The sequence below is a fragment of the Tasmannia lanceolata genome, unplaced genomic scaffold, assembly GCF_043159265.1.
Source record: "Tasmannia lanceolata isolate RefF3 unplaced genomic scaffold, GAP_Taslan_0.1 ptg000008l, whole genome shotgun sequence".
In the NCBI taxonomy this organism is placed as follows: domain Eukaryota; kingdom Viridiplantae; phylum Streptophyta; class Magnoliopsida; order Canellales; family Winteraceae; genus Tasmannia; species Tasmannia lanceolata.
Genome location: NW_027518685.1, coordinates 33,104,458 through 33,128,206, shown reverse-complemented (window position 1 = coordinate 33,128,206; position 23,749 = coordinate 33,104,458). Strand labels below are relative to the sequence as shown.

The 23,749-nt window shown below is 38.8% G+C and overlaps 1 pseudogene; it reads left to right on the top strand.

Annotated features, from left to right (window-relative positions):
* Window positions 1–1,584: 1,584 nt before the first annotated feature.
* LOC143882888 (DJ-1 protein homolog E-like) lies at window positions 1,585–23,391 on the top strand (annotated as a pseudogene).
* Window positions 23,392–23,749: the final 358 nt, after the last annotated feature.

Sequence of the window (23,749 nt, the reverse complement as noted above, 5' to 3'; positions counted from 1 at the left end):
GGATTTTGAGAATACATTTTGGGTCCAAAACTGATTCTTGGCAAAATGTGGCATTTGGTTTGCAGTGTAGAATCGATTTTGGACTCAAAAGTGATTCTACAACCTAGTAATGTGTAGTTTTACTTTTGCTGGGATGTAGAATTGATTTGAGTCCATCATCAACGCCCAATTTTTGTCCCTTACACATCTGAATCCCTATTTTGTCCCTTTTCTTCAATCTTGTTTCAACCCCCTTTAAAAGAATAAAAATAAATAAATAATCGACTCATTTTCTTCTTTTTTCTCAAAAAATCCTCAAAATTGTAGAGTTAACTCCCTTGCGTATTAGGATTTCTCGTGTTCTCTTTGGAATCCCTCAGAATCTCTCCTTTTTGGTTGTTAAATACTTAAATTAAGCATCACTTACGTTTGGCTGCACAAAACATTAGGTTTGGATGGGAAAATCAAAGTGAATGGACATTTTTTCCTTTGGGTAGTGATAAAGTGGCACCACCTGTAGGATGATTCACACCCCTCTAATGCGAATTGATGTCAAAAAGCATTATGTTTTTTGACGCTTTTTGACGTCAATTCACCTTAAAGCGGTGCGAATCATCCTACATAGGGTACGAATTTATCATCTCCCTTTCCTTCTCCTAGCTTTCTTTGGCTGTAATTTACTATTCATGAAAGTCAATGAGGGTAACAAATTCTCCAAATGCTAGCCCATTTGCACTGGGTGACTTTATCAAAACAAGTGCTTGCAAATAATAATATTTCATTTTGGAAACTGCAACAAACAATAAAGAATCTCCGCTATTAATATCGTTAGGCTTTGTTCGAGAGACCAAATCCCGGGAAAACACTCCCTTTTTTCCTGAGAAAGCTAAAATTCACATGTTCACTTGTCTTCATGTGATTTTGAAGGAGCCTAGGTGAAAAATGTCACATCTGACATGGAAATTAGAAAAAATGATGTGGAAATGAGTCTGTTCTCACAAGTGTGAGATTCCTTTTCCTTTATTTTGGTGGGATTTGCTTTCCAAGGAAAACTAGTGAAAAAAGTGGGCAAGCAGTTTCTCAGAAAACCTTTTCCTGCACAGTTTCCCTGAATTTCTTTTCCTAGAGAATGAGACCTCCATTTCAAACGGTCTGACTACCCATAATAAATGCCACGTCATTAAGACGAAATGTTCAGACAGAGTGCAATTGTGAAACAATGATGATCAAACCGTCCAAAAATCATTTGGATCCCTACCCTCCAATCTATAGAAGTTTCTATAATTTGATGTTCCTCTTTAGATCGGAGGGCCAAGATGATGCTATGAGGATGAGGATTGGAGCACAACCTATTTAAGTTGTGGCCCATCAAATGGACGGTTTGGATCATCCTATGTTGTTGTAAAAGGTTATCTTATTACCCAATTAAAGAAGAAAAGACAGCTGGGTTTGTGCAAATATCATAATATAAGATGGTTGTGCTGATATCAGTCGCTCCATTTATAGCGGGAAAGGAAAGGGCACAAAAACAGAGAGAATTTGATCGAAAAAACCATTGCCCATTAAAACCCTAACCCTAGCTTTGTCTCTCTTCCAGAGAAATCAATGGCTCGAAAATCGGTTCTAATGATTTGTGGAGATTATATGGAGGATTACGAAGCGATGGTCCCATTTCAGACGCTGAGGGGATTGGGTCTCCATGTGAATTACGTGTCTCCGGGCAAGATATCTGGAGACAAATGCTTCACCGCAGTTCATAATTTCATTTTTTTTTTGTATTGAGAATATGAGATCCTGGTGCTGTTCTTGTCCTTGGAATTATAATAATAATTATTTTTTTTACAAAAATTCAAGAGAAATTAAAATAAAGTCATGTTAGGGTCCTGAGTGGGGCCCGCCTAGGTATGGACCTAGCCGAGTATGTGACAGGTTCAAAGGGCATCAGCTTTGGAGCTTTTGGCGTACTGGTAAGGTACCTAACAAGTCGCCCGGTTAAGAGAATGAGTCGTGCATCATCAATTTAGGTGTCCTTTTGGGCTTAATCTATATTTAGTGTAGATAAATTGAGTTTATGACATGATTAGTAAACTAAAATCTTGAAGTAGTAACTTTGAATAATAAACTGAGACAACATCAACATATTCAGGTACAGATGTGTTATCGGTGTAGCACCTTTTCGCCATATCTTTTATTTCTAGCAATTTTTATAAGCTGTGGTCGCATTTCTACACTCATGTACGAGAGTCTATCGGTGTAGCTACCTATAGAGTTTGGGATCTTCTCCTTACCATTTCCATGCACACAGTATAGGGATAGATATCAAGAATTTGATTTTTCTCAATTATGGTGCAAAACAAATCGCTCGGATAATGTGTTGTTCACATTGAACCAAGTTATTGGGATCTTCAGTCATTTAGGTTATATTTCTGTTATTAGAGATGTAATCAATTCGGCTTCAAACTCATCCCCTTGATGTATTCTCTACCAAATTCTTAAGTAGTTATTTAATAAGAGAATCAGCAACATTGTCTATTGGTCACACAAAATAAATTATGATCACTCTATTCTTTAGTGATATTTTTTATGAAAAGCCTTTGATCAATCTTTTGAGATTTTCTATTATTGATATCTTTCATTTCTGATGCAAGCCTCTCCTAGGCTTCTTGAACTAAGGATCGGGAGAGTGACAGACACACACTCAAATGTACAACAACTCGGATACAAGAAAAACAGATTTATGCAAGCTCAGTAAAATGAGCGTATCTCCGTCGATATAGATCGGGATGACTTGATTCAAAAGCCAAAACTTCAAGAACTCAAAGATCTACAACTTTACTGACAAATGTTTTCTCAGATTATCATCATAGGGTGCTTGAAAAATTACTTGAAGTGGACAAAAGCGAATGGACAGAATTCTGGAAAACAGAGTGGGATATGATAGGAAAGATAACAAGTTCAATGGCTACTCTTCAAGGTTACCAAAGAAGGTGGGTAACATCAATTCTTCTAGATTGATGGTTGCAACTCTTCAATGATGCAAATGATAGGGAAAGCTCATACTCTTTAAGGAAGGAGTGAAACTCTTCTAGGTTTCAAGGATGAACTCTTCAAGGTTCAAGGGAAAATGCACTAAGCAAATTTTCATTCAATATTCAACTAAAACTCTATTACATATATTTGTACTCTTCAAATAGAGAAATACATGAGAAAATTCGTTCAAACTAGTCCACTAACTAGCTTAGGGACTCACATACATCATTAATAGCTTAGGAACTCTAAACACATTAACTAGTCAAAGCTGCAAACACAATCTACCAAAATAGCCATAACTCTTCAACAACCGGGCCAAATTAAGACCATGAACATCCGTTGAGAAGATAATTCAAAGACCTACAACTTCTTAGTTAAGCATTTTCTCTGATTCATCCATCTAGAGGTCAAAAAATGTGCATTAAAATTGACCAGGTTCATTATGACGAAAATGCAACTGGATCAGGCCTGAATTGGCGTGCCCATGATCTTGGGCTGGAGCTGGCCTTTATGCTTTGTGGATTCAAGTTGGGCTTGGGCCTTGTTAACTTACCAACTTCTCCAATAGCTTAAGCTTTTGGAGAAGTTGGTTAGTTAACATGGTATCAGAGCCAATGGTCTCGAGTTCAAACCTCCCGGATAGCAAAAATCCACATGCAATGGTCAGCCCAAAGTGGGGCCACATGTGCCACGTGTTTGCCAAGTGGGCCACACGTGCGGAGGAGTGTTAAAGTATAAAAGATATATAACGCCTTTCTCCAATAGCTTAAGCTTTTGGAGAAGTTGGTTAGTTAACATGGTATCAGCCAAAGGTCTCGAATTCAAACCTCCCGGATAGCAAAAATCCACATGCGATGGTCGGCCCAAAGTGGGACCACATGTGCCACGTGTTTGCCAAGTGGGCCACACGTGCGGGGAGTGTTAAAGTATAAAAGATAAACAACGCCTTTCTCCAACAGCTTAAGCTTTTGGAGAAGTTGGTAAGTTAACATGCCTTATGTTGTGCTCGAATGAGGGATGATCTTCTTAAAGCCGTTGGATGGTCTAGCTTGTCTCTCACATGAATCGAGGCTGCATCATTCCCCCCTTGTTTGAAAGAATTCGTCTCTGAATTCGAGTCTTCATCATTGGTTGAATTTCTCACATAAGGTGTTAAGTTATTGACCATCCACATGATCTTGAAGTTTTCCAAAATTTCCTTGTTCAAGAATACTCGTCCTCGAGTTTTGAAGTGCCGAAGAATGTTAATCATCTTAAACTCTTGAGGTTATTGAATCATACCAAAGAGAAAAATAGAATCCTTCTCCTTCTTGAATATGCTTGAATTTATGAATATACGCTATAAGCTTCAATGTCGGATCGAATAAAAATGGATCAGTGTAAATGGATGAAGAAATAGATGTAATATGTTTCCACGCACCTAACTCTTCAATCTCCATTAGTTTACCCGTTGTGTTGTCCAATCCAATTTTTATGAGTTCTCCGTTCAATATTCCGTATGGAACCTCAATCATTTCTTTAAGTGAATCGTTGATCTTTTGCCACCATCAAAAGTCAATGACTCACCATTGGAAATTTTAGGAAAGATTAGATATCCATCTTCTGAATATTCATCATAGATTGGTGGAAATTTTCCAGCTTCTTATTTTGGAGTAAGAATTTTTTTTCGCATCATAAGGAACTCACCGGTATCAGCATTAAGCGCTTGCTCATCAAATGAGTTACTTTCATCATACTTTGGGCCAATATCAGCATCTTCCTCATCCGGATCATCATATTCATTTTTCACAAGTAATGCTTTACTTGCTTGTCGCTTCCGACAATTGCTAGCACGATGTCCTATCTCACCACATGAATAGCAATGAATACCGGTTGTAGTGCTTTGACTGGTAGGAGGGGGCTGATTAGAAACCTTAGGCTGAGTAGGGGCTTTGTCGATGCTAGTGGGGTGTGCACTTGGGTTTCCGGCTTTGGTGGTGCCAACCGAGCCTTGAACTGTTCGGTTTGTGAAAGATGTGGGCTGTTGCTTCCGAGAGCTCGAACGCTCCACCTTGAGAGCTCTTTGGTGTGCATCTCCAAATCCCAGATGTCAAGAACATCAAGGGTGTCTTGGATATGAAGTTGAAGGCCTCCCAAATACTTGTTCACGAGCATCTTCTCCGGGTCTTGAATATTGTTGCGAATTACCAACTCATTGAATTCATTGGTGTATTGGTCTACCGTTCGCGTACCTTGCCTCAAATTTTGGTACCGTTGGTACATATCCCTCTTATAACCTTTGGAAAGGAAGTACTTGTTGATCTTGTCCTCCATCTTTCTCCATCGAGTGATAGGATCTTTGCCAGCGGAGTGGCGGGGTTGCTTCTCACGTCTCCACCAAGCTATGGCCTTGCCTCAGAATCGCATGGCAATGATGCCAACACGATGCTCTTCCAGGACATTTCTTTGCCCAAAAACTTCATTCACAAGTGTTAACCAATCAATGATTTCATCAGGGGAATCAGTTCCTAGAAATTCTGGAATGTCTCTCTTGACTTCATTCTCCCAATCCGGTTATCGAACACATTTGGTGTGGGGTTGAGGGTGTCTTCTTTGTTGCAAAGATTGAACATTTTCTGAAGAAGAAGAATCACCATTGGTTCTTCCGGATCTAGAATGGGGTGGAGGATTGTTTGCTTCAGCACGAAGACGTTCAACTTCTCGAGTCAAATCATTGATTTGTTGTTGCATATGTTGCTGCAAGTTTTCAGCAAGTGTGTGTACTTCATCCAAGGGAATTGTTCTACCACCTCGTTGTCCGACTTGTCTTGGTGGCACTGTCCTCTCTTCCAAACTTTGATACCAAATGATGCAAGCCTCTCCTAGGCTTCTTGGACTAAGGATCGGGAGAGTGACAAAGAAAGACACTCAATTGCACAATGACTTGGATACAAGAAAACAGATTCATTCGAGTTCGGTAAAATGGGCGTATCTCCTTCAATATAGGTCGGAATGACCTGATTCCAAAACCCAAATTTCAAGGACTCAATGATCTAGAACGTTGATGAAGAACGTTTTCTCAGAAAAATATTGTAAGGCACTCGAAAACAAGATGGAAGTGGGTGGTCCAGCAAAGACTAAAATCTGGGTAAAGGTAACAACTCCGATGACTACTCTTCAAGGTTGCCAAGGAAGGTGTGTAACATCATTTATTCTAGATTTATGGTTGCAACACTTCAATGATGCAAATGATAGGGAAAGCTCATACTCTTCAAAGAAGGAGTGAAACTCTTCTAGGTTTCAAGGATGAACTCTTCCAGGTTCAAGGGAAAATGCACTAAGCAAATTTTCATTCAATATTCAACTAAAACTCTATTACATATGTTGATACTCTTCAAATAGAGAAATACATGAGATAATTCGTTCAAACTAGTCCACTAACTAGTTTAGGGACTCACATACATCATTAATAGCTTATGAACTCTAAATACATTAACTAGTCAAAGCTAGCAAACATAGTCTATCAAAATAGCCATAACTCTTCAACAACTAGGCCAAATAAGACCATAAATATCTGTTGGAAAGATAATACAAAGACCTACAACTTCTTAGTTAGGCATTTTCTCTGATTAGTCCATCTAGAGGTCCAAAAACGTGCATCAAAATTGACTAGGTTCATTATGACAAAAATGCAACTGGATTAGGCCTTAATTGGCGTGCCCATGATCTTGGGCTGGAGCTGGCCTTTATGCTTTGTGGATTCAAGTTGGGCTTGGGCCTTATGTTGTGCTCGAATGAGGGATGATCTTCTTAAAGCCGTTGGATGGTCTAGCTTGTCTCTCACATGAATCAGGGCTGCATCAATTTCTTACTCTTGTTATTACAGGTTGACAATAATTGTGGGTTGTTATTAAAGGTCTGGTTTATTTCATCGTGAATATCCAGCAAAAAGTTTCTTATCCATTCTGCTTCTCCAGTTGCTTTCTCCAAAGTAACGAACTCTGACTCCATAGCAAGGGTTTACATTCCTGTTTCGGTTTCAATTCAGTTGGCATAGAAACAGAAACATTTCAGTTTTAGTAAAATTTCTGTGAAAATCTTGTAAAATCACAGAACTGTAAGGAAAAGTTTGCAAATGATAAAATTTTAAGATGAAACTTTAGGAAATTCTAGAATAAGCACAAATACATACTTAGAAACCATCACATAAGAAAGAAGGTCATTCATAATGGCTTAATCACATCGAACACCTAGTGACATGCATTGTTGCACATGTCTGGTTAAAGAAGTACCATTAAAAAAAAGTTAATAAAGAAATACAATGTAATGAAGTATAAGAAAGAAAAATGACCAATCTTCCCTCCAAGGACCCCAACTCTTTGTCTATATATATATATATATATATATATATCGGAAAAGTGACCGTACTCGGTCGAGTAGATAAGCTTATCTACTCGGTCGAGCTAAAAACAGTGGGGGCCCACATTGTTTGGGTGATCCAAGCCATCCATTTTAAAGGCCCTCACATAGATAGGGTGTCTACAAAAAATCAGATCCATAGGATCATCCCAACCCTACGATTTGTGGAGGTAAAATGGATGTCTTTAAACCTTCACAAATTAGTCCATTTTTTGCCTCAACAATTCAAATGGTTAGGATGATCCTATGGATCTGATTTTTTGTGGACACCCTATCTAGGTAAGGACCTTTCAAATGAATGGTTTGGATCACCCAAAAAATGTGGGCCCAACTGTTTTTAGCCGACCGAGTAGATAAGCTTATTTACTCGACCGAGACGCTCATATGAGGAATAAGATTGTACGCTCGACCGTACCTAAAGTTAGGTACGGTAGAGTGCCAAATCACATGGGTCCCCCATTTTTGGTGGGCATCTAAACCATTCATTTGCAAGGTCCCATCATAGATAGGGTGCATACCAAAAATCAGCACCATTGAATCATCCTAACCCCTCCAAAACTGGAGCCCAAAATGGGCAGATTTGTGGACAAACACTGTCTGTCCATTTTGGCCTCCACAAATGGATGGGTTAGGATCATCCTATAGAGCTGATTTTTGGTATGCACCCTATCTATGATGGGGCCTTGCAAATGAATAGTTTAGATGCTCACCAAAAATGTGGGACCCATGTGATTTGGCACTCTACCGTACCTAACTTTAGGTACGGTCGAGCGTACAATCCTTTTCCTCATATATATATATATATATATTTATATATATAGAAAAGAGAAGGTACTCCCTGGAGTAGATAACTTATCTACTCCCTACCTTAAAATAACAGTTGGGGCCACATTGTTTGGGTGATCCAAAGCATTCATTTGATGGGCCCTCACATAGATAGGGTGTGCCCAAAAAATCAGCTCGATAGGATCATCCTAACCCTATGAACTGTGGAGGCAAAAATGGACGTGTATAAGCCTGTACAAATCTGTCCATTTTTTGCCTCCACAGTTCATAGGGTTAGGATGATCCTATCGAGCTGATTTTTTGGGCACACCCTATCTATGTGAGGGCCCATCAAATGAATGCTTTAGATCACCCAAACAATGTGGCCCCAACTGTTATTTTAAGGTAGGGAGTAGATAAGTTATCTACTCCAGGGAGTACCTTCTCTTTTCTCATATATATATATATATATATATATATATATATGAGAAAACGGTTCCTACACATATGTGTAAATAAGTTATCTACACACTAGCTTAAAATACAGTGGGGGCCACATTATTTGGATGATCCAAACCATTCATTTTTAAGGCCCTCACATAGATAGGGTGTCCACAAAAAATCAGATTCATAGGATCATCCTAACCATTCGAACTGTGGAGGCAAAAAAAGGACTAATTTGTGAAGGTTTAAAGACATCCATTTTGCCTCCACAAATCGTAGGGTTGGGATGATCCTATGGATCTGATTTTTTGTAGACACCCTATCTATGTGAGGGCCTTTAAAATGGATGGCTTGGATCACCCAAACAATGTGGGCCCCCATTGTATTTTAAGCTATTGTGTAGAGAACTCTCTACACATATGTGTAGGAACCGTTTTCTCTCTCTCTCTCTCTCTCTCTCTATATATATATATATATATATATATATATATATATATATATATATATGAGGAAAGTGATTGTGCGCTCGAGGGCACAAAACTCATGTTGTTAAGATGATCCAAAGCATTCAATTGAAAGGCCCTTACTTAGATAGGGTGTGTACAAAAAAATAGCTCAATAGGATCATCCTAACCTATCCAAAAGTGGAGGGCAAAATGGACAAACACTGTTTGTCCACAAATCTGCCCATTTTACCCTCCACTTTTAGAGGGGTTAGGATGATCCAGTGGACCTGATTTTTGGTAGACACCCTATCTATGATGGGGCCTTGTAAATGAATGGTTTGGATCACCACAAAAAAAGTGGGACCCATGTGTTTGGGCCCTCAAGCGCATATAATCTCTCTCTCTCTCTCTCTTATATATATATATATATATATATATACACACACTATAATAAGCTGGATGGAAAAGCCCAAGCTTTTTTTTTTTTGAAAAATCTATGGAATTTACACCTCACTTTTTTTGACTTTTTCTAACAAAGGCACCCATTCAATCCACATATTTTCAATCCTACCCCTCCTTTATGCTTTTTAATAAAGGCACCAATTCAACCCGCATATTTTCAATCCTGCACCCTCCTTTATGCTTTTTAACAATAGCACCCATTCAACCCACATATTTTCAATCATATCTCCTCTTTTATGCTTTTTAACAAAGGCACCCATTAAACCGACATAATTTCAATCCTACCCCCTCCTTTGTTAAAAAGCATTAGAAAATATTTTTAGAAAAATATAAAAAGCATATATTTTTAGAAAAAGTATATAATACTTTTATTTATTTATTTTAGCTACTTTTTACTTATTTTCTCTACATATTTTTTAAATAACATTTTTTTTTTGTATCATATACTTTTTTTGGCCGTGTCGTGCATATTTTTATTTATTTTTACACAAAAATTAATTACGAAATTTTGTATCATATACTTTTTTTTGGCCGTGTCGTGCATATTTTTATTTTTTTACACAAAAATTAATTACGAAATTTTGTATCATATACTTTTTTCCGCCGTATCGTGCATATTTTTTTTCCAGAAAAAAGTAATTAGAAAACTCTTTCTTTTGCATTTTTTTTCATGACTTGGTATGTGGTTATGCATACTTTTTTGCTTATTGTTTTTACATATATTTAACTAATTTTTTTTTGTTATTATAGCCTTTTTTTTGGCCGTGTCGTGCAACGCACGTCGTGGTTAAAAATATTGTTTCTACATATTTTTAACTAATTTTGTTCTTGGTATCATAGTCCTTTTTCTGGCAGTGTCCTGCATCGCACGTCGGGAATTACTAGTAGTACTATATAGCAGAAGAGAAAATGATAGAATTTTGTCCATTTAACACGTCAATGTGGATGATTTTTACCGGTTTTGCCCTCCCCACATATCTGTACATGCTATCTATGTGTGGGTAGAATTGGTATGAATGTTCGCTAGCTACCTTCTCCAAACGCTATGTCTCGCCCATCCTTTGCAATTGTATGTATTCAGAGATTTGTCTTATTAGATGTGATGAAAAACTGCTCGGAAATACTATTTCTTGAAAGGTTGCTAGCAATAATACGTAAAGAAAGAAGCTAACAATAATCATTTCGTAGTAAAGTTTGGGAGGGAAATTACGGACAACAGGTACCTGGATATGACAATTATAGAAAAAACTACAAAGAAGAGGTATCAAAATATGACAGTTACGAAAAAACTACCTTATTAATTTTTTGAGGATATTATGAATTCCGCACACCTGTAAAAATATTTACAAATTTCGGGCACCTTTAGACGAACAACAGATTATGGAAACCTCTATAGATTGGAAGGCTAGGATTAGCCTATGGAAATGATTTTACGGGCACAACCTATTGATGTTGTGTTCCATCACATGGATGGTTTGGATCAACCTATGATGTGGTCCGTACAGTTCTTTGTCGGCCCGTGCATCACACGGGGTTTTTTACCAGTATATTATATATATATATATATATATATATATATATATATATATATATATATATATAGAGGAATGGAAACTAAGGGAATTATTTCAATTTCTCCAAAGTATCTGTGAGAATTACACATAACTTTTTTTGACTTTTTTTAACAAAGGCACCCATTCAACCGACATATTTATAATCCTACCCACTCCTTTATGCTTTCTAACAAAGGCACATGTTAAAGCCACTTAATTTCAATCCTACCCCCTCCTTTATGCTTTTAACAAAGGCACCCATGAAAGCCACATAATTTCAATCTTACCCCCCTCCCTTATGCTTTTGTAATAAAAAATCTATAGGGTGATCTTAACCATCCGATGTAAGAGGAACAACATATTATGGAAACCTCTATAGATTGGACGGCTAGGATCAGCGTATGGAAATGATTTCTGGGGCACAACTTGTTGATGTTCTGTTCCATCACATGGACGGTTTGTATCAACTTGTGATGTGGTCCATACAGTTCTTGGGCCGGGTACGGGTCCAAGATTCGTGACCCGTAAATTTTCCCCGGTCATTTTGATCTAGCCGTGTCACCCGGACCCTTATGGGTCGGTCAAACCCTCTCATATTTTTCAAAATCTTTTTGATGGGCCCAAAAATTAATCTCTTCAAATCTTTGAAATGGTCTATCCCCCACAGTTGGTGGGCCCAAATATTAATTTCTTCAAATCTTTGAACGAGGTAGGCCCCACGTGTATTTTTCAAAATGAATTGTACGCACCACCCCATGATCCAAACCCTCCATTTGATAATCATACCCCTTCGATCTAAAGAAAAACTGCATATTACGGAAACCTCTATAGATTGGAGAGTTGCGATCATCCAATGGAAATGATTTTTGGGGCACGACCTATTTACATTGTGGCCCATCAAATGAATGGTTTCGATCATCCTACGGTGTGGGTCGTGCATTAACATTAAGGTCAAATTGTAGGCCCCATCCAGATTTTTCAAATTAAGTATGTGGTCAACGCCATAGGATGATCCAAGCGGTCCATTTGATGGGCCGCGACGCAAATAGGTTGTGCCCCCAAAATCATTTCGATGGGATGATCGCAACCCTTCGATCTATAAGGTTTCCGTAGTATATGCAGTTTCTCTATTGTCTATCATGAGAAGCTAAATATAATGTTTTCCCACTCCCCGTGCATCGCACGGGGTGTCCCACTAGTATATATATATAGTAGAAGAGAAAATGAGAGAATTATTTGAATTTCTCCCAAAATTCTATGAGAATTACACATCACTTTTTTTTGACTTTTTTTTAACAAAGGCACCCATTCAACCCACATATTTTCAATCCTACCCCCTCCTTTATGATTTTTAACAAAGGCACCCATTAAAACCACATAATTTCAATCCTACCCCTTCCTTTATGTTTTTTTAATTATGTAAACCTCTATAGATTGGAGAGCTAGGATCAGCCATAGAAATGATTTTACGGGCACAACCTATTGATGTTGTGTTCCATCACATGGACGGTTTCGATCAACCTATGATGTGGTCCGTACAGTTCTTTGTCGGCCAGTGCATCGCACGGGGTTTTTTACTAGTATATATATATATACTAGTATGCGGGACCCATGCTATGCATGGGTGTAAACTAATGGCCCCCCATCACATGGGTACATGAGCTGTAAAATGGTGGGCCCGTGCTATGCATGGGTTTAAAGCGGTGATACCCAAACAATAAAAAATGATGTGCAAAAGGTGGGCCCCATCCAATGGGGAAGCCCATGTAAAATGGCAGGCCCATGCCATGCATCGGTGGGCCTGGGGGTGACCCGTGCTATGCATGGGTCTAAAGTGGTGAGATCCAAACTATTAAAAATGATGTGCAATAGGTGGGCCCCATCCAACAAATAAGCCTATGTCAAATGGTAGGCGGGTCCACCCGTGCTATGCATGGGCTTAAAGTGGCGAGGCCCATTAGGATGACATGCACATCCCACATGTTAGAAAAAGTACCATGTTTTCGTCAATTGTTTGCAAGGTGCCCCAATCCGTAATTAAAATAACCGGATATATAATCAATATTTTGCAAAGTGCCCCCATCCGTTTATGTCATTAGTACTCGCGTTTCGTAATTTCGCATTCAAAAAGCAGCCGCAATTGTTGGCTTCTGCGGGGGAAATCATTTCCGGGAAAAACATTTTCCGTTTGCCCGGAAAACACGAAGGCCATTTTGGACGGAAAATACTCTACGGGAAAAACTTTTCCTGAAAAATTCAGAACTTTTCCTAGAAAAGATGAATGACAAAATGGAAAGTTAGTTGCATAGTATATATAGATATATGAGGAAAGTGTTCGTGAGCTCGAGCTCAAATAAGCCTATCTGATCTTGAGCTCAAAAACACATGTGGCTCCCACATTTTTTGGGTGATCCAAAGCATTCATTTGGATGCCCCTATCATGGATACGGTGTGTACCAAAAATCAGTTCCATTGGATCATCCTAACCCTTCCATTTGTTGAGGGAAAAATGGGCAGATTTGTGGAGAAACAGTATCTTTCCATTTTTCCCTCCACAAATGGAAGGGTTAGGATGATCATATGGACCCAATTTTTGGTACACACCCTATCCAAGATAGGGTCTTTTAAATGAATGCTTTGGATCCGCCAAAAGACATGGGCCCACATGAGTTTTTGATGCTCGAGCTCAGATAAGCTCAGAAACACTATTCTCATATATATATATATATGGGAAAACTGTTTCTGAGCTCAAGCTGAGATAGTTTATCTGAGCTTGAGCTCTAAAAATCATGTGGGCCCATATTTTTTTGATGATCCAAAGCATTCATTTGGATGGTGCAAAGATAGATAAGGTGTGGACCAAAAAGTCAGTTCTATAGGATTATCTTAACCCTTCCATTTGTCGAGGTTAAAATGGACAGATATAAACTTCCACAAATCTGCCCATTTTTATCCTCCACTAATGGAAGGGTTAGGATGACACTATGGAGCTGATTTTTTGTGTTGTGCACACCCTATCTATGTAAGGGCCTTCCAAATGAATGCTTTGGATCATCCAAATCATGTGGGCCCATTTGATTTTTAAAATTCAAGCTCAAATAAGCTATCTGAGCTTGAGCTCAGAAACCGTTTTCCCTAACATTAGCAGCTAGCTTAGCTGCTAACGTTAGCATAAAACAATGTCGGGCCCACATTGTTGGGGGGGATCCAAAGCATTCATTTGGATGGCCCTTTCATGGATAGGGTGTCCACAAAAAATCAGCTCCATTGGATCATCTTAGGGTGCCCATTTATGGGGTGAAAAAATGGGCAGATTAGTGGACAACCAATATCTGTCCATTTTCACCCCCACATATGGACATCCTATGATGATCCAATGAAGCTGATTTTTGGTACACACCACATCCATGATGGGGCCTTTCAAATGAATGCTTAGGATCACCCCAACAATGTGGCCCCACCCTTGTTTTATGCTAATGTTAGCAGCAACCCTTTCTTCATATATATATATATATATATATATGAGAAAAGTGTCTCTAGTCTGCCAACTAGAGATCATTCTCTAGTCCGCCTACCAAAAACACATGGGTCCCACAGTTTTTGTGGTGATCTAAAGCATTCATTTGATAGGCCCCATCATAGATAGGGTGTCTACAAAAAATCAACTTCATAGGATCATCTTAACCCTTCATTTGTGGAGCTAAAAAACGGACAGATTTGTGGCGGTTTATAGCCGTCCATTTTAAGCTCCACAAATCATAGGGCTAGGATGATCCTGTGGAGCTGATTTTTCGTTGACACCCTCTCTATGTTAGGGCCCATCAAATGAATGTTTTGCATCACCCAAATAAGGTGGGACCCATGTATTTTTGGTCTGCGGACTAGAGAATGATCTCTAGTCGGCAAACTAGAGACACTTTCCTCTCTCTCTCTCTCTCTCTCTCTCTCTCTCTCTCTCTCTCTCACACACACACACACACACACACACACACACGCACGCACACGACGTATTGTTAACCTCATGCCAAACTGACCTCATGCATAAGATACAGTTACTTTGATGTGCAGCTCGGTGATATTTCCTACCAAATATCATTATCTACATAAATATTTATATGAATTAGATGAAAATGCAGTATATATACTGAATTATTAGACATCCACAATAGTGCATGTCACTATTTGTTTGATGTTGGTAAACAATTATGAGTGAAGTTTTGCTTATGTAATGATATTTGAGTGTGTATTTGTGCTTATCCTAGCACTTCCTGAAGTTTCATCTTAAAGGCTCATCATTTGTATATGTTATCATATGTCTTTTTTTTAAAGACATATGTCATCATATGTTTCCGTAATTTTACAGAATTCTACCAAAATTTTATTTGAAATTGATATATTTTTATTTTCATTATGACTGAAACACAACAAAATCGAAACCTACAACCTTGCATATTGACACATAATATTTGTGGTGACCGATGACGGAGCGACAGCTGAAGATGGAGCAAGAAAGGGCGAACAAAGTTTAGCTTTTAGGGGCTTTTGCTAGAGAGAGCAACTTGTTTGATATTTCCACTTTTTTTATCGTATAGTATAAGTGTATAACTATTAAATACCTGAAATACCACTCAACTCAACTCAACTCAACAAAGCCTTTGTCCCAAACTAGTTGGGGTCGGCTACATGAATCCTTTAGAAAAATTTCATAAAGAAGGTGAAAGGAATCTACCCAGCTCTAATCCTGGCTCTAGTTGGGTTCTTCTATGCGGATCACTTTCTTCCATTCTATCCTATCCAAGGTCATGTTCTCTGTTATGTTCCTAGCTATCAAGTCTTTCCTCATTGTTTCTACCCAAGTTGTTTTCGGTCTACCCTTACCTCTTTTTACTCCATCAATTGGCATGAGTCTCCTCTTTTCACTAGAGCATCCAAAGGCCTACGTTGGATATGTCCAAACCATCTTAAGCAGTGCTCTCTCATCTTCTCCTCAATTGGTGCCACCCCACCCTTTTACGAATGTCTTCATTTTTAATTCTATCTAACCTTGTGTGGCCGCACATCCATCTAGGCATCCGCATCTCCGCTACACTCATCTTATGCACATGTTGCTTCTTGGTGACCCAACAATTTGAGCCGTACAGCATGGCTGGCCTCACAACTATCTTATAAAACTTTCCTTTCAATTTGGTAGGGATTTTACGGTCACATAGAACGCCTGAGGCAAGCTTCCACTTCAACCAACCTGCTCTTATTCTATGTTTAACATCCTCTTCAATCTCTCATTCCTTATGTAGAATTGAACCAAGATAGCGAAAGATATCCCTCACCTGAAATACCACTCACGCTAATCTATTTAAGTTTAAAACATGTTATTTTTTTTCAAATAAGAAAGATAAACTATGAAAAACCGTCAGATATTTTCAATATTGTCTGGGCCCCTTCCATTTAAAAGAATATTTTGGCTATGTCCCACATAAGACACTCCAACGGGCCCTTATCATTTGTCTCTGTCACACTTTAGCGGACCTAGATCATTTGGATCTACCAGACTGTCTAGGTTCGTTGAAAGCCATGCATGCCATGTGACCATGTCCACGGCCCGGCTCAACTCAGTGCATTCGTGTGAAAAGTTTCTTCCGCAAGTGTCTCTAGTCTTCTTTAGATCCCAACCCATAGAGAAACCATTTCTCTATTTAAATTCACTAGTAAAAATGCACGTGCATCCATTTAAATTATCCATTTAAAATTCTACATACCACATCATAAGTTGATCTAAACCGTCCATGTGATGGAACACAACATCAATAGGTTGTGCCCGTAAAATCATTTCCATAGGCTGATCCTACATCTCCAATCTATAGAGGTTTTCATGATTGTTGTTCCTCTTAATGTGCCCAGAATTCGTCAATATTTTTACAGGTGTCATGCGTTCGTAATATCAACATTTTTGTAATTTGACCCGCACAAAGTGAATAAGGAAAAGTAGTTTTTTCGTCATCATTAGGGGTGCAACTTGGGTGTCAACCCGACCCAATTCGGGTTGGGTTGGGTCGGGCTGACCCGATTTGATATAGTACCAATTGTTGACCACCTCAACTCAAGCCGGGTTGTTTTGGATTTTGAGAACCAATAGTGAGTCACCAATAATCAGTTTTTAACTCACAATCGGTTCTCAAAATCCAAACCAAACAGGGACTAATAATTAACAAAGGGAAATATTATCCGCACTACTATATTTTGATGATCACACTCCTCACTTTATTCAAGTACGGTATGGCCCGTATCATAGGATTATCCAAACCATCCATTGTGAACTGTGGAGACTATTTCAATGTTGAAAAAGAAAAATACAAATATACAGAACTTCTTCAAATGGAATCCAAATTCGGATTTCGGGTCGAGTCGGGTTGCCCGACAGCCCAACCAGACCCAACCCGATTTCCAATTGGGGTTGATTTTTCGCAACCCAGCCCAACCCGATTTGCGAAAAAGCTTAACCCGACCCAACCCAAATTCGAGTTGAAATTCGGGTTGAACCCAACTTGCATGGGAACATCCAAGTAACAACGACAGTTTGAAATTGTATATACTGCTAATGTCCTCACTACCATATTTTATAATGGCACTACTCACCGTATTTTGATGATCGCACTCCTCACTCTATTAAAATGTACGGTATGGCCCGTACCCTGTGTCGGTACTTTTCGTATGTAGATTACGATTTTACACTGAAATAATTTCTCATAGAGATAGATGTTAGATATCAGCAAAGGGGTTAATGGTAAAAGAGTAATGCTAATGTGTAAATCCTAGATAAAAAAGAAAAGAAATTTCTTTTGGATGGGCCACTTCCTACATAGGTTGTGCCCCGAAAATAATTTTCATAGGTTGATCCGGACCCTCCGATCTATACAGGGTTATAGGTTGATCTAAACTGTCCATGTGATGGAACACAACATCAATCGATTGTGCCTGTAAAACAATTTCCATAGGTTGATCCTAGCCTTCCAATCGATATAGGCTGATCGTAGCCCTCAAATCGATAGGGGTTTCCATAATTGTTGTTCCTCTTCAGGTGCCCAGAATCTATCAATAGTTTCCATCCATTGTGGACTGTGGAGACTATTTCAATGTTGAAAAAGGAAAACATAAATATAGAGAACTTCTTCAGATGGAACCCAAATTCGGATTTCGGGTCCTGTCGGGTTGCCCGACAGCCCAACCAGACCCAACCCAATTCCTAATTGGGGTTGATTTCTCGCAACCCAACCCAACCCGATTTGCGAAAAAGCTTAACCCGACCCAACCCAAATTCGGGTTGAACCCGACTTGCGTGGGAACATCCAAGTAACAACGACAGTTTGAAATTATATATACTCCTAATGTCCTCACTACCATATTTTATAATGGCACTACTCACCGTATTTTGATGATCGCACTCCTCACTCTATTAAAATGTACGGTATGGCCTGTACCATGTGTCGGTACTTTTCATATGTAGATTACGATTTTACCCTGAAATAACTTCTCATAGAGATAGATGTTAGATATTAGCAAAGGGGTTAATGGTAAAAGAGTAATATATGCTGACGTGTAAATCCCAGATAAAAAGAAAAGAAATTTCTTTTGGATAGGCCACTTCCTACATAGGTTGTGCCCCAAAAATAATTTTCATAGGTTGATCCGAACCCTCTGATCTATAGAGGGTTATAGGTTGATCTAAATTGTCCATGTGATGGAACACAAAATCAATCGGTTGTGCCCGTAAAACCATTTCCATAAGTTGATCCTAGCCCTCCAATCGATATAGGCTGATCGCAGCCCTCCAATCGATAGGGGTTTCCATAATTGTTGTTCCTCTTCAGGTGCCCGGAATCCATCAAGTGCCATGCATGAGTAATATAAATTAGTTCTTTCGTCATTGTCATATGTCTTTGCCTCTTCTTGGTAGTTTTTTGCCGTAATTGTCATAGACAGGTACCCTGTGTCGGTACTTTTCGTATGTAGATTACGATTTTACCCTCAATTAATTTCTCATAGAGGCAGATGTTACATATCAGCAAAGGGCTTAATGGTAAAAGAGTAATGCTGCTGACGTGTGTATCAAAATGTGGGACACAAGCGGAAATAACGGCAAATGACACAAATGCTCTTACATGTGGGATACAATTGGAATTATGGCAGTGGGACACAAGCCGAAATAGCGGCAAAGGGTGGAACACAATTAGCCCATCATTTTGCCCTTATATATTAGATTAGTTGTCTTGTGCATAACCAATGTGAGATTAAAGTTTTTTCACAAGAAATGAAACACGGAAAAACTAAAGAGAAACTACTTTTGACACAAATGATTAAATACACCAAAGACAAAATTCAAGTTGAAATTTCAAAGAGAACTTTTAAAATCATTAAAAAACATGGACAGAAATGAACTCGAAATTTTTTAAAAAAAATGCATGATCTTTTGCAGTCTTGCAAATTTCAGTTCGATTTTTTTTTGTGGGACTTCTGTGGGAATGAGATTTTTGTAATCTGTGTGGCCTGAGGGTCTTTGATTCGGTGTCCACCACTAGGTCTTACTGGATTGCCTAAGCTAACCTGCTCGATCAAAGCCTGCCAGTGCCAACAGTCAGAAGCTTTTGCAGTTTTTCTTTGCAGAGAAACTACTTTTGTTTCCTGTAGCTTCAGTGACTGTCAGTAAAATAAAAAAATTTGAGTTGAAACTACTAAAGAAAATTCAATTTAGGGGACTACCCCTCGCCGCGGCGGCTCCCCAACAGCGCGTTGGGGGGGTTGTTTATCATTTCCCTAAACAAGGTGAGCTAAATTATGACTGCATTTTCGAGGGTCTCCCTGCTCGCACTCCGTTTGGTTGGTGACTCAGAACACTCAAACTAACCTGAATTTAGTTCAATTCAGGATTTTACCGAATTTTTAACATCTGAAATAGTTTGCATTTACTTGTATAGATTTTTGGAGCTTTTCAGTGCTCAATTAAGTTTGGGGAAATGATATTTACGCCCCTTTTATCACCAGGGACACCCATTTGCCAGTGTACTTTGCAATCCAAACCACTGGATTTTTCTGACATAAAGTACATTAGGTCCCTTTTTGCCATTGATACACTGACGCTGGGTGTCCCTGGTGAAGAAAAGGGGCGTAAATATCACTTCCCTTAAGTTTGTGCTGATTTTACCATTTAACTAAATCTTAGGGCCTGTTTGTTTTAGATTATGATAACCGATTGTGGAGTCCCCAACCGATTATTATCAGCCCTAAAACTATTATTGGACTCTAATTTAAATGTAATTCTGAGTCCAACAATAGGTTTTGGACTTACAATCGGTTGTCATAATCTGAAACGAACAGGGCATTAGTGAAAGTTTAGGTCCAATAATCGGTTGGGGGCTCCACTATCGGTTGTCATAATCTAAAACAAACAGGGCCTTAGTGTTTGGGCAAATTGAATCAACTCAGCCTTTGCAAATTCTGAAAGAGACCCTCGTGATGAGTCATTTTTATCTTATCTCAACAGCTATACACAGAACTTCAAGGCCATTTTTTCACATTGAATTCAAACTTTGGCGACGTCAAAGCAGAGTCATGATGTGCTCATTATCCCCGGAGGCCGTTTCACAGAGCTTCTCAGCGTCAATGATAAGGTTCTCAGTATTGTATCAAAGTTTGCTAGAGAGGGCAACCTATCATGACAACTTCTCATAGCCTACTAATTCTTATCGCAGCCAAAATCATGAGAGGGAAGAGATGCACAGCATTTCCAAGCATGGAGCCTGTGATTAAACTTGCCGGTGGTGTTTGGATTGATCCCAAGCGTGACACTAGATGCATTGTTGACGGTAACATCATAAGTGCAATTGGTTGGCCTGCACATGGTGAACTTCTCAGTCATCTTCTCCAATTGATGGGAGCGAAAATCCCTCCATATCAGAACAAATCAATTCTTTTCTTGTGTGGGGTATACTTCTCCTCTTGCTCTCTTTCTGTTTAAGCTTCATTGGTATATTGACCAGATAAATGATAAAAAAAAGGAGATGGATTTATGATTTTCTTTTTAAATGAATTAGGAGACAGATCCACCACTCATCTGTTTCTTTAAATTATTCAGGAATAATCGCCGGTAAATGTTCAGAAACTTCGGGGAATGTTTGCTAGGAACCATCACAGAAGGAATTTTGCAGATGGGCTGTTGCATGAGAAAGCAGCCACAGAGGCTCAGATTTTGTCTCATTCATTTAATTCATCTGAGGCGGCTGCTCTCTCATGCAATGGCCCATCTGCAAAATGCCCGTCTGCAATGGTCCCTAGCAAATTTCCAACTAATTTTTCTAATTAAGACACAACAAAAGGCATGGAAGGATGGATAAGTGCATGTGTTTGCTTGATTAGAATGAGTTAAAGTTTTCACTAAAATGTCCAATGATATTAAATTTCTTAGGAGATTTACAAATAATATATGAGAAATTAGAAACTCCGCCTGTGTTTTTCACAGCCTGTCCCTTGCCAGGATAAAGGAGGAGGGTTGGCGTAAGGTTGGCAGCTTGCCGTAAAATTTGCCACTCTTCTACGTTCGCTATCTTGGTTCAATTCTACATAAGGAGAGATTGAAGAGGATGTTAACCATAGAATAAGAGCAGGTTGGTTGAATTGGAAGCTTACCATAGGAGTTCTGTGCGACCGTAAATTCCTACCAAGTTGAAGGGAAAGTTTTATAAGAAAGCTGTGAGGCCAGCCATGCTGTACGGTTCAGAATGTTGGGCCACCAAGAAGCAGCATGTGCATAAGATGAGTGTAGCGGAGATGCAAATGCTTAGATGGATGTGTGGCCACACAAGGTTAGGTAGAATTAAAAATGAAGACATTTGTAAAAAGGTTGGGGTGGCACCAATTGAGGAGAAGATGAGAGAGCACCGCTTAAGATGGTTTGGACATATCCAACGTATGCCTTTGGATGCTCCTGTGAGAAGAGGCGACTCGTGCCAAATTGATGGAGTAAAAAGAGGTAGGGCAGACCGAAAACAACTTGGGTAGAAACAGTGAGGAAAGACTTGATAGCTAGGAACATAACAGAGAACATGACCTTGGATAGGATAGGATGGAAGAAAATGATCCACGTGGAAGAACCCAACTAGAGCCGGGATTAGTGCTGGATAGATTCCTTTCACCTTCTTCATGAAATTTTTCTAAAGGATTCATTTTAGCCGACCCCAACTAGTTTGGGACAAAGGCTTTGTTGAGTTGAGTATATGAGAAATTAACAAATTATCTGTTTATCTTCACATTAATTTGAACAATTTGCATTTAATTTCAAGATTAGAGAATTCTGATTTAAAAAATAAAATGGGGCATGTAAAAATCGAGTGTGTTTCAAGAGAATACAGAGAAATTTAGTTGCATCAACGACTCAATTAGTTTAATCTCCAAACGCTCGGTAGATTGGCCACAAAAATGCCAAATTTATGATTGAAATATAGAAGTTCTTTCTTTCTGTTTATTCAGGATTATGTAGAAGACTACGAGATAAACGTTCCATTCAGAGCGTTCAGAGGCTTGGAATGCAGGGTTTTCGCCGCTAGCCCAAACAAAAAGAGAGGAGAAACATGCGTAACTGCCATCCACGACCCTGAAGGAGCTCAGGTCTGCAGTGAGAAGCCTGGTCATTACTTCATTATCACTACAGATTGGAACGATATCGTGATACCTGGAGGGAGGTTGCCGGAGTTTCTGTTCATGAATGACAATGCGGTTTCACTTGTCTAGAAATTTGAAAAAAAGAACAAGGTGGTTTTGGCAATTGGAAAAGGGAAACTGGTCGCTGCTGGGCTTTTAGAGGTGAGGTTTTTCTTGGACATTATTATCAAGGTTTGAAATTTTGGTTTCGGTTTCAGTTTCTTCCTCGCCAAAACCAAAATTTCGGTGGAATTGGTAATTTCAGTGTAAATCTTAAAATTTCGGCCAAAATTTTAAATTTATTTCGGTATAAATTTAGGTCCGAAATTGCAGATTTCGGCTGAAATTAAAAACCATGGGTATTATGAGAAAAACCGCTATGCAGAAACAAGTGCAGATTGTGGATTTTATGTGTCGATGAATATGGGGTCTCTTTTACATTGTAGGGAAAGAGATGTGCAAGTGGAGATGCAATGAAAGTTATTGTTAAGTTGGCTGAAGGTGAAGTAAGGGAGTCTGCGGAGTCTTTGGCTCATGGAAAGCTTCTAACTGCAACTGGATGGCCTGCACTTCCTCATTTCATTTTTAATCTTATTGAACTCTTGGGATTAAGTGTTCTGTTTTGAAGATTGCTATACTTTTAACAGTTCTTACTAAGGTTTTCTCCATAGGTTTTATTAGAAAATCATGTTTGACTTTCTGTGTTTTGATGATCACTGAACCAGTCCACATTATGTACATATATCTGAGATAGAATAGTGGGATTAATAAAGAGAAAGACCTCATTCGCAACACCAGAATATCTGCTTCTAAAATAGTGAAACCGAGATTTTCACTAGCCCAAAATCCACTACCGTAATAGAAGATGAATGACCTGTAAGTGTTCGATACAATATAAACACCGGCAACGGATCTTAGCGATTCAACATTGAGAAAATCACATGTAACAATATGGAATAAATTGAAATGAGAAAAAGACATACC